The sequence below is a fragment of the Asterias amurensis genome, chromosome 2 (genome assembly GCF_032118995.1).
Source record: "Asterias amurensis chromosome 2, ASM3211899v1".
Lineage (NCBI taxonomy): Eukaryota > Metazoa > Echinodermata > Asteroidea > Forcipulatida > Asteriidae > Asterias > Asterias amurensis.
The window spans coordinates 24496994-24510251 of NC_092649.1; positions in this window are offsets into that span (position 1 = coordinate 24496994).

The window sequence follows — 13258 nt, forward strand, 5'->3', positions numbered from 1 at the left end:
GCATCCAAAGTGACAATGTCGGGATTATTGTCTTCTCAAAAGAATTTCTTGCTACAAATCGTTTTTTTTTGTTCTCCCCGTAGAGATGCTCCAAGCCGGGTGTCCACCGGGATGGCTTGCCTGGCAGGACTCATCCTGCTACCTCTTACTCCCCGAGAGAGTGACTTGGACCCGGGCTTCGGAAACTTGCGCCGAGCTCGGGACCCATCTGGTCGTCCCAAACTCAAAGACCGAAGATGACTTTGTTTGGCGCGAAATGAAGCTACAGATGGGGATAGAAGTTGACAACACAACCGAACATCTGGTGGAACTCTGGATCGGCTGCAAGGATATCTTTAAAAATTCCGGGCAGTTGTTATGCTCCGGGGTGAACGGGGATCCAGTTTTCAAAAACTGGGCCGGACCGGAACCAGATTTGGAGTCGCAGGAGTGCATCCGGATGTCCGAGAAATATGGAGGAAAATGGGGAGATAAAGAGTGTGATGATGTGAAGTTTGCTGCTTGTGAGTTGGAGGTACCTCCCCGCCCGCGTCGGCCTGCCAGGATCTTCAACCAAGTACCACATTACTGTCTGCTCAACCGTCAGATCAAGAGCTACCCGGTCAGGGAGTCCATCGCGTGTGGTGTGGCATGCTGGTCGGAGCCTCAATGCCGCTCCTTCAATCTCTTGAAGCAGGGAGGGGCTGATGACCATGTTGTATGCCAGCTCAACACTGCGACCCGTCTCGAGAGTGACGTCACTGATATCGCCCAATTTGAGAACTGTTTCTACTATGAGCCTTGAGTGAGCAAGTAATCCTCAAGTTCTGCTGACATTACACGTAAATCACTTTCAGGCCTATACTCAGGCAGCGCCTCACGACACTGGATATTAATATAATACAGTTACTGACAAGAAAGAAAACAATTGTAACGACAAAACTTAAAGGCAGTGGACACTATCGGTAGTTACTCAAAATAATTATTAGCATAAAACCTCACTTGGTAACAGGTGAGAGGTTAATAATAAAACATTGTGAGAAACAGCTCCATCTGAAGTGGAGTAGTTTTTGAGAAAAAGGTAATTTTCCACGAATTTGATTTCGAGACCTAAAAATTTAGAATTTGAGGTCTCGAAATCAAGCATCTGAGAGCACACAACTTCGTTTGACAAGGTTGTTTTTTCTTTCATTATTATCTCGCAACTTCCACGACCAATTGAGCTCAAACTTCCACAGGTTTGTTATTTTATGTATATGTTGAGATACATCAAGTGAGACGACTGGGCTTTGACAATTACCAATAGTGTTCACTGTCGTTAAAGGCACTGGACACTTATGGTAACTGCAAAGACCAGTCTTCTCACTTGGTGTATCTCCACATGCATAAAATAACAACTGTGAAAATTTGAACTCAGTTGGTCGTCGAAAGTGCGAGAGAATAATGGAAGAAAAATTACCCTTGTCGCACAAAATGTGTGCCTTCAGATGCAATTTAAATAATTTATTGAGAAACTACTTCTTTCTCAACGTTACTTCAGAGGGAGTCGTTATCTCACAATATTATCTCACGCATTGCTCGTTACTAAGTACGTTTTAATGCTACAGTGTGTGAGTAAAAACTACCCTTATTGTCATGTGCCTTTAAAACCAAAATACAGGAACCCTAAACTCGGTTTTCGAATACAACTTTCAACCATGCAGAATCTCGTTAGAAGAACTTGTTTGACATCATATGGCTTATCCAATTAGGATTTACCCCCCCCCCTAAAAAAAAAAGAAGTGTTAATGAACTGACGTTTCAACCAAAGCGGAGTCTTTCTCGATGTCTACAACAAAAACATGAACAGGTAACTACAGTACAATGTACGTGTAACATAAGCAGTGGAGTGGAAAAACATGAGCAGGGAGATAGAGATAGTAAGAAAGCACATAATTTATTATTGAATGAAATGCGGCATTGATATGGCGGACTCTAAGTGACGTTTAAAATGTTCTGCTTAACACGTGTAACTACACACAATCGTTATTTTACCATTACCCGATGACAGGTCATTTTGCCAATTAAAAACAAAAATCCACACACTCAGGTAACAATTATGACCAAAAGGGTAATCAAAGACACTTGGTTATTTAACATGTCCCCGGGCAATTGTATGTAATTATATCGCTTGATGGATCACTTGACCAGATATTAATGTGTTTTGATGGCTTCAAGTTAGCAAAAAAAAAAAAAAAAAAATCAATTCCAAAATGTCCGAGCAATTGACATCTTCTCTGGTTTTTAATTTTCGCAGTTTTGTCGAAGATTGTTGTTTATAGCCTAGGGGTATTAAAATGATTGCCATTTTGTTCGAGTACATCAGTGAATTAATTCGGTGGCTTCAAGTTTCCTGTTTTTGTGCAGGGAATCTGTTTGGAGAATATCGCAATTGAAGGTGTCAGTCGGTTTCATAGTGAGGTGATGAGGGTCGGTTTTCGACTCTGAAGTATTGAGCTTAGACTTTATAATAGCGTTGCTAGATTCAGTTCTTAAATTGTATGTATGGCTGGCCAAGTGACTCTGTTTGGATGGGAAGTGGGTTTAGAGGGTTCTTCCCGAATCAGATGGGTTTTCTTCGCTTTCTAGAATATGTGTACAGGTTGTCTAATAATAAAATATAAAAAAAAACAATACTCATGGCTGCCAAATAATCATTTTTTTTTATTCTGTGGAAAAAGTTTCAGATGTATGGATATCTTATGGACTCAACTTTCGTATGATACTAAAAAGTCCGAAAATAATTCATGCTTTGGTGGTGATCACTGCTCACTTTTGTAAAGAGAACGGAAATTGGTTTGGCAGGAATTATCCTACCACTTGGTAAAGCTCCAGCTGTGCTCATCGGCGGTATAAAACTGAACATGCTTAAAAACAAAGATGGATTTACACGTACATGTAGTATAGGAGGAGCACATGGTGCACCAAGGGGCATAACTAACCTTCTCACCAATTGCTCTAAGCAGCGTCACCGAGGCTCCGTGCGGTCTGCTGTCTCAACCATAATCCACTTCACATTGAGGCTGGAGGGGAAAAAGTGTTAGGTCATTTTTAATATCAGTTAACTATGCAGTGACGTCATAATGTCGCCATATTGAATGTAAACCGATGATGAAACAAATGAAACACGGATTTGTACGGGCGGGCGGCGCACATAATTGGCCAATAAATAACTTCCGTTTGATCGGCTCATATTATGCACAATGGCTATTAACAATGTTGCACTTCATTTTAATTCAAAGAAAGTAGAACACAGCAATAGTTTTACATTCATTGCCGATCTAAAAATCGACGGTGATCACAAGAAATAAACACCTGGACAGAAATTACACTAAAACACTTGTGAAGTCTATCAATACTTTTGTCCCTGAGCAACATACTGCAAAAACCGGGGTGTCAAAATTGACACCATGGGTGTTGTCGCAATAGATACCGAAGCGAGAATAAAAATGGCAATCATAGGGTGTCCTTGAGCCACAATTATTGCTGTTATTATTAAAATAACTCGAGTGTTAATTGTTTTTGCAGAAGTAAGTGTCATTTTAACACCTTATCGTGGTGTAAATTTCGATTTGTTTTTGTATCTATCTGTGACAACACCAATGGTGTCAATATAAAACCTTAGTTTCAGCAGTAGGGCCTAGAGTTATTGTCACCCCCTGTTTAAACGGCACTGGATGCATTGGTAATTACTCAAAGTAATTGCTAGCATAAAAACTTACTTGGTAACAAGCAATGTATAGCTTTGGGTAGTTTTAAACATTGTGAGGAACGGCTTCATCTGATGAAACGTAGTTTTTGAGAAAGAGGTTATTTCTCACTCAAATATTAAAATATTGCAGGCCTGAAGCCTGTTTGAGGCATATAGACGCAAACAGATTTGTGCAACAAGGGTGTTTTTTTCTTTCATTACTTTTGAGCGGGGAACAATGGGAGACTTTCTGGGACGATAGAGGGCAGCAGACTTACCGGGTAAATCCATTGTTCTCAGAATTATGGGCATGTTCAGAACTATGTGAACAATGGAAATTTACCCGGTAAGTCTGCTGCCGCCTAGCGTTGGAAAGTCTCCCATTGAGTTATTTTTTTTTACAGATTTGTTATTTAATTATGCATATTCGGGATACACCAAGTGATAATACCGTTTTGACAATACTTCCAAGGGTGTCCAGTGCCTTTATCTATAGGGAATTTCGATTATTATACATTTTCAAAGCATAATGTTTCTGTTCAGGGATGCAATTACTCACTCAGTATAATGCGATATTTATACTCTTAGCACGATCACACTCCGATGATTGCGTCCACAGTATTAAATCGGTGTTTTTCCCCTTCTCTTTCTTCATAGATACCTAAGGTGTCTAATTGGTAATGCCAGAATAAGTCCCAATGAGTGACAGGCAGATTATTGTCAAACAGGCCCTCTGGGGACGAAACAGAGTTATGTGGATTCCAAGGCCCATCGAGGAATCAAATGATTTAGCTTTTAGCGTCAAGTGACATTTAGCTCGCAGTGCAGTAAAGCGCCATCAGAATCGTGTGTAGATAGAAACATATGGGCGCCTGCGACAACAATCCATTTTTCAAAACAGATACCAAAAGAAGGCACGCCAAAAGGAAAATGTGTGCGGAGTGTGTTCAGCATGTTTTTGTTTGTTTGTGGGTTTAAGGTAATTACATTAAGTTCTAAACAGCATATTCGAACTTTGGTTTTCAGATTATCACTGTTAGACGGTTTCATTTTTTTTTAAAGACTCCGGACACTAATTGAATTAACTCAAAATAATTCTTAGCATATAAAAAAAAAATCGGTTATGAGCAATGGTGAGCTGTTGATAGTATAAATATTGCGGGAAACTGCTCCATCTATAAGTAACGTTTTTTTAGACAGATGTAATTTCACACTATAATAGTATTAATATACTTCAGGCCTGAATCAATTTTAAGGCATCTTAAAATACACCTCTCGCATCTGCGATGACTGATGGAGTCAAAATGTTCCACAGATTTCTTATTTTATGCATATGTTAAAGTACACCTACAATGAGAACACTGGTATTTGCCAATTTATCAAGGGTGCACAGTGCCTTTACACTCACTTCGAACTGGAATAATATCGCATGTCGCTGGGGAAAAATAAACTATATCAGAACCATTTCAGTCGGTGATAATATGCAACGGAGAAAACGTGTGCGTGATAATTGGTAGTTTCACAGATTGGTTGTATGGTGTACATTTATTCAAACACTGACTTAAGTTTGTCTAATTTATACCCCATACAAGTTGTAAATTCAGCATTAAGAATGGGATAAACTACAGCTATTATCTTTTTCGGGGACAACCAATTATACAACTGTGTATTACACCGGTGTTGTGGGAGGTTCTTTCTGTCGGACCCCCCCACCCCATCCAACCGAAGGCGAACTCAACACAGTTGCTTCTGATTGCGCCCTCTTTTGAATCATACGAATGATTGTACGTCACACCACCGTGCGGATCATGCGATAGAGTTTTGATGAATGTTTGCACGTCAAACTACCATGAATGAATTAACAAACCCACAGTGATACAAAAGTAGGTCTACCTATCTTCGGAAAAAAGTGCTCACTGTCACAAAATCGCACTGGTTTAAGAGTGAACATGTGTGTCGAACCATGTGAAATTTTCCCAGTGGATAAAACAAAATGGTGGCCACTGAGAAAGTTTGTTCGTCGTGACGTCATGCACCTCGGTCAGCCTTAGAGACCCATTCCACAATCATGGCACTTGCGGATTGACCCTGATGGCGAGTCCCGCAACGGACGTCAAAGCTAATAAATCGAACGCACCCTGGAAGCTAATCGAACGCACCCAATGAATTCTCGCACTTCAAACACCTTTTAAATTCCACACCTTGACTTTTTCACATTCAGCCATTTTGTACGGAGCTCGCTGACGTAATCTCGCACCCGTCAAAAAACCACAACAACACAAAAATAAACAAAGACGACGCCACAACTGAATCTATTAAGCAACCATTGATGCAGATTTTTTGTGAGATGTTCAATACGCGAAGGTAGTGGCTATTCATTGGAATTCCACGTCTGACGCAAAATACAGAAATCTAAATGTTATTCCAGAACCCTGGCGTTCGCTTGACAAAAGCAATTTTCTATTATCTTATCTCTGCTCGTGACCATGACATTAAAGAATTTTCTTATTGGAAACCGGCATAATAAACTCTTTGTAAACACGGTGGGGAGCATTTAATTACAGCACATATGTATCTCAGCATAATTAGATGTGGTGCCTATGAAACTCTCATATTGAATTTTTGTTTTTCTAAAGAGTATGAAAAAAAACGTCATATTGAATTGAATTGAATATTGAGGCTGGATGTCTGATATCAAGTTCGTTTTGACTATGTGATGTAACAGTTTGGGTTGTAATGAGCTGGGGTTTTGGTTGGGTCACGGGACTCCGTTCAAATGCAGTGGACACTATTGATAATTACTCAAAATAATTATCATCATAAAACCTTTCTTGAGTACGAGTAATGGGGAGAGGTTAATAGTATAAAACATTGTGAGAAACAGCTCCCTCTGAAGTGACGTAGTTTTCGAGAAATCAGTAATTTTCCACGAATTTGATTTCGAGACCACAAGTTTAGAACTTGAGGTCTCGAAATCAAGCAACAGAAAGCACACAAATTCGTGTGACGGAGGGTGTTTTTTCTTTCATTATTTTCTCGCAACTTCGACGACCGATTGAGCCCAAATTTTCACAGGTTTGTTATTTTATGCACATGTTGAGATACACCAACTGAGAAGGCTAGTCTTTGAAAATTACCAATAGTGTCCACTGTCTTTAAAGGAGGGGGGCTTGGAGGGTAAACGTACCCACGATGCGATTGATGCATGATTGATAACGGTATCAATATAAGATGTAAGGGAATGGTTAGGTTTATGTTTGGTCACTTAAAGGTTGACTCAACGAATTGTTTTATTAAAGGAAAGGGTTGAGCTGACAAAATAGTCGCAGTCAGTGTTTATGGTTTGCGTGATCAGCCCATACATGAGTGCTTAATCTTGTGGTGCTTTAGGAGAAAACAGTGACAACCATGCATGCAAATACATAGGCCTATCCTTGTTAACAACCGATCTTAGCAGTTTAATTTTTTTTTAAAGGTTTCCTCGATGAGCACAATTAACTCATAGTCCTGTATAGAACATGTATATGAACTTCATCATCAGAACCCTTCATTAAATTATACAGTGATGTTTTTTACCGGACCAATCATGTCAAAGGACCGTTAACGTGTTTAGCAATCGGGCTTTAATGTAAATAACCGATTTTAAATCGCAAATCGTCTGCAAGTCTCTGAACCTATAACTTCTCATTAATACCCCCGAACAAACATACCATGCTATATGCGAAACCATTATAAGCAAATAAAGCTATAAACGGTTTGTTGAACTTTATCTACAATCCTCAGTGAATACAAAACGAAAAACTCTGTCCATCTAAGTATCTCTCATGCGTCAAGCAATGTGCACCCATGGTACTTATTCACGCGAGCGCAAACACATACTCCCCACTGCTAACATTATTGGAAAACAAAGCAAGGGAACATTCCCGTGGGTTTATCTGTCTTACTTGGGCTGCTTAACAGTCCGCCAAAACACTGAGACTGTTGAAACAGCTGGCGTTTTTTCCTTCTCGAATGCTATCCTTACTTGGACTCTCTGCGTCAGAGAAAGCGGGGGGGGGGGTGTTTTCACCTCGGTTTGGGGGGTCTTCTTGAGCATCGTTGTAATGCCCCTTTGCTTGGTTGTGCACCGATACTTACTTCTCCTGACGATGACTAGAGCAAGCTAGTTTAAACGTTAAGAGACAAATCACTCCACGATAGTGAAGTTTATAACGATCCTCTAGCTAAAGTAGTAGTTCCAGCAAATTTACGTTACCTTCCGCCCAGATAGTAGTTAAAAAGAAGGATAGTTGAACTGAGAAGTCTCCAGAACAATCTGATAAATCTACTCCGCAGTAGTAGAATACGTAGCAATAATATTATAGCAAGACAGTTCTCTAAAGAACAAATAACTCTACCCGGCAAGTAGATACACACATGGCGTTACCGCAAACCATTGATTTTACTTCATATCTGGGCCCAATTTCATGCTAGCAGAAAACGCTGCTTGGCAAATTTCTTTTCTAAGCGAACAAGATGCATGAGTGGTATACTTGCCGGTAGAGTCGACTTAATATTTGCATATTCCCTATGCCACGAGGAATGCTAAGACTTTCACACACATTAACGCCCTCCACCGTCCTACCCACAGCGTCCGACGACATGCGAGTATGTGGGGAAGGAGAGAGGGATACTCTACCGGTAAGTATTCGTTCGTAGACCCCGTACACACTGGTGTGTGTGTGTGTGTGGGGGGGGGGGGGGGGGGGGGGAGTCTACCTAATCTCACTCTACTTACCGGTAGAGTCGAATTACTAATTTGCATAGACTCGCACCGAGGAACGGCGGTGGGCCCGGGTATACACACATGTACTCGGTGCTACTGCATGTCTTAACGGAACCCCAGCGCGCTCAAAAGTTCAAAGAACGCTACGCGGCCGCTAGGCCCGATAGTGGTCCATGCCCGAACGGACAGGGGGTGTCGTCCCCGCGGGTGAACACGACATTAATAAGTATTGTTCGCACTGTAATACCGTGGAAAACTCACCTAAACACGTGATCCCTGGCGAGGTGGAGCTTGTTCTGGCTTTCGCTTCGCAGCTTGGCTAGCCGCCTGTAACATCGCTCTACCCGCTCTCGAATCCACCTGATGAACGTCCTTCAGGTAGCAGTCGCAGAACGGGGAAGGGCTCTTCCAGGAGGCCGCTCTTGTTATATCACTCATGACGACACCTTCAAAGAAGGCCCATAAGGCCGACACCCCCCGTCCCTCGTGGGCATGAACCGGACCATCGGTCGCTGGCCATCCGCCCGAAACCGAGCGGATGGCCGTAACTATCCAACGCGCGATCGTATCGCGGGGGAGCAGCCCGTTTTCCAGACAATGGAGGACCGCCACCATCATATCAGCCGGAACGGCCGAGTCCTCATCGCCGGCCAGCGTGAGGTACTCGGACAAGAGAAGCAAGAAGGACGATGTGCGCATGTCCGAAGAGAGACGCCGAGTCCATCTTCCTGATTACCTCCTCCATTTTTCCCCGCGCTTTGTCGGCAAAGGGAAGTTTGGAGGAGGTTGACCCCCTGTCCGCGGCCAGCTTGTCTGACGCGGAGTCCGGCAGGACCGGGGTCGAACAATATTTATCGAAATCCCCGGCGGGGAACCGATAATATGAATCCGCCCGCTTGGGGTAAGCAATCCAAGAGGACGCCGACATTAATGCCCTCGATGCGGTCAGTACATACGCGATCGAGTGTCATAGCCGGGAAAATATTCCTGCTCCTCGGAGCAGGGCCTGTCCTCCTCTTAAACGATCGCCGTTCAACGGGGGGAGTCATCCGTCTTCTCGGCGGGGGAAGGTCCAGCACCCGGGCCATGCCATGTCCCCCTCTGGACAAGGCACAGTTCAGTCTCAGCAATTGAGGGCCGTTGAACACTTGAAGCCAGGGACGAGTTGCCGGACACGGGAGGGTCAGACACACTCAGTGACTGTTCACCCATGGTCACCAAACGGTAGGGCTTCGCCTAAGCCAAGGTGCTCTGCATCCCGATCGAGAAACAAAAGATCCCGCCTTCGTGCATCACCGCTGATCCACCGCCTAGTACTTAAGCAGCATGCAGCATCAGAGTCCAGCATTCTCCAGAAGACGATCAGAGCATACTGATCGAAACGTCGAGTTAACCCAACGGTTCTTTTCAGAACCACCCCAACTCATTTAGAGATTGTTATTACATGGTCTTACCGCAAACTCTTCTATATCTTATCTCCACCATGCAAAGTTTCAAATCCTACTTACCCCGAAGGGTGTATGCTGATCCCCGTCTGGGATTGTGCCCGTGCACCCGTGCGTGACCGCACACCACTCTGTTCCACAACACCCCATGCAACCTCCTGTGGGGTGGCCGTGGGACAGTGGCTGGCAGGGGAGGCCGGTGCCCGGCTGACTGTGCACGGCAGGCCGCCCCGATCTGAGTGCACCCAGCCATGGAAGTTCGGCAAAGTCCTGGACCTCACGCCGGCCGGAAATTGAGGCCGCTTAGTTCTGGATTTCCGTCAGGAATTCATCCCGGGATCATAGTGGTTCGCTACCCCGATGACGTTTCCTATGGGCGTGAGGCGATGACTCGTCAGATGACCGTAAGTTCAATACCCGGTCACGGAAGGAATCTGAGGCTCTCTCAGCAGAGGAAACCTCGGAGTGACAGGGACGCCCGAGCAACGGGTAAAACCCGAAGACGAGGGCGGGCCCTGTGAGTGGGGTATTCCGGGGGAATCCCAGGTACCCGACTCCACACCGTCAATCCTTTCCCTCATTTCAGGCGCCCCACAGCCTATGGCGTGGGCGGGTGCCGTTCGGGTTGGATAACCTCGTAAAAGACCGTCACCGACCGTCTTGGGGGAATCCACGTGGTCGGTGCGGGCCGGGTACCCTGAGCCGTGTGGAGGGGGACGCCCTCTGGCTTCAGAGACCCCGAGGCGGTGCTGGGAGAGGGGAATTGCGCTCCGGAATGGAGCAACCCTTTGAACTGCCTCTCTTGGTCGCTGCCCCGGCACCGGTTTTCTTGGCCTTGCCGGGGCGTTACACCTTCGATTGGGTTGACCGGAGGCATCCCCTCTTTGATCGGTGAGTCCGCCGGCCGACGCAGCCGACTGAGGCTGCGGGGCCGGCTGAAGTGCTGCGAGCCAGGCGACGGCGTGTCGCCGACGCAGCCCTCCGAGAGCTCCGACTGTCCCGGGGAATGGACGTAGCCCCAGTATTGACAGTCACAGCCCTCTCCATAATTTCTTTAAACTACTCATAATTTAACTCAATTAAATCAAACTATTTATTTATCTCAAAATCTCTCAACAAACAACAACAACTCTACAATTCTAGTCTTTTTATCACTCTTAGCAAATAAGATAATGCGTTTTTTATCACAAAAACGGTGAACTGTTGGACACAGAATTTTACCACAACCTTACCCGCTCGCGGCTAAGAGAAAAGAGGACGACTCCGTGACGGGCATGTTGGGGGCGTTGTGGGTAGGACGGTGGAGGGTACTATTGTGTGTAAAAGTCTTAGCATTATTGCCTCGCGGCACAGGGAATATACAAATTAGTAATTCGACTCTACCGGTAAGTAGAGTGAAGTAGACCTTTGTGTTATAGCAGAGAGATGGAGCGGGAAGGCACAGTTATCCGTAGAGGTCACGGGTTCAAAGCCCCCTCTGGTCACATTTTTCTCAGACACCTCTACCCTAATGAGTGAATTTCACCTCGAAATTCGCGAAATTCTCACTGCAAGGAGAGTCTCACGGTCGTATTGAGTTAAGTAATCATAAAGTTTAACCTCGAATTATTGCAGTCTCAGTACTTAGGCCTACCTGCGATTTTTTTAAATACAAATTTCACTCACTGTTGACGTTCACAGTGAACAGTTGGGGCTGTAAACACATGCATTGATGTGTGATCAAATTAGTATAAAAGGCCCAAGCAAGCCCCTCGTGTCCGGTAGACTAAAAAAACACACCACTAATTTATAATCCTGTTACTCGCGTATGCCAATAACCTACACCGTTCGCTTGACTTCACATTTTTTTCATGTGTAAGATGCTATTTTGTTTTAAGTGCTCAGGGGTACTATTGGTTATACGAGTTTTTCAAGCTCGTTAAAACGAGCAATGGAGAGCTGTTGATAGTAGAAAACATCGCGAGAAACGGCTCCCTCCGAAGTAACGTAGTTTTTGAAAAAGAGGTAATTTCTCACCCAAATATTAAAAGACTTCAGTTGACGGTCTTTTATTAGGCAGATGAAAGCACTCTTATTCATCATTCTCTTGCAACTTCGATGACCAATTGAGCCCAAATTTTTACAGAGTTGTTCATTTATGCATATGTTGGGATACACCGAGTGAGAATGCTTGTCTTTGACAACTACCAGAGTTGTCCAGTGCCTTTCAGTGCTCTTAAAGGCAGTGGACACTATTGGTAATTGTCAAAGACTAGCCTTCACAGTTGGTGTGTCTCAACATCTGCATAATATAACTAACTTGTGAAAATTTGAGCTCAATCAGTCATCGAAGTTGCGAGATAATAATGAAAGGAAAAAACACATTGTCACACGAAGTTGTATGCGTTAAGATGGTTGATTTCGAGACCTCAAGGTCTAAATCTGAGGTCTCGAAATCAAATTCGTGGAAAATTACTTCTTTCTCAAAAACTATGGCACTTCAAAGGGAGCCGATTCTCACCGTCAACGCTTTATACCACCAACCTCTCCCCGTTCCCTCGTAATCAATAAAGGTTTTATGCCAATAACTATTTTGAGTAATTACCAATAGTGTCCACTGCCTTTAAGCTCAATCATGATATTCTAATATAACAAAGAGAGCCTCAAGTGTAATAGTAGCATATCAATTTGACACTCTTCCACTCATAACAAAACGGAAGTCTTTGGTTTGTAATTTCGTTCAAGTGAAGCCTCTCTTCTTATTACGGATGGACATCTCAAGATACTTGATTGCGGTTCAAGGATAGGCATGGGATGGCTAGATTGTCACTGCCATCAATTAATACAGCAGGGTTGGATGGTTTATATGGTTCGAGACAGGTCCCTGCTTTCACTGCCGTCTTATTATTGATTTGATGTCTATAAACTGCCATGTCCAGTACCTACACGCTCCATCGTGGTTCAAGAGCACGGCGTAATTTGTTCGAGCCTGTTAACTTTCAACATTTTTTCCTTGTTCAATTTTAATAGACGAGTATGTATGGATGTAAACATTACTTGAGCCTCATCCGAAATTGTAGCTTCCCTACGGCTAAATCTGAAGTCTATTCGTCATTGTTAATGCTACAGAAACTGACCGCGCTACTCTAAAAAACAAATCACTTTTTTTGGCGATGCAGCCGTACTAAGATACTGTCGCCAAGGCCAAGTTTCAAAGAGCATGCTAAAGCACATAAATAGCTTAGCACAACAAACATTTATGGTTTGCAAAACAAAAATACCTGCCAAACTATCATGTCACATGTACAATGTTTAACTGGTATCCTGCTCTTTTCTGCTAAACAGACAATAATGTTAAGC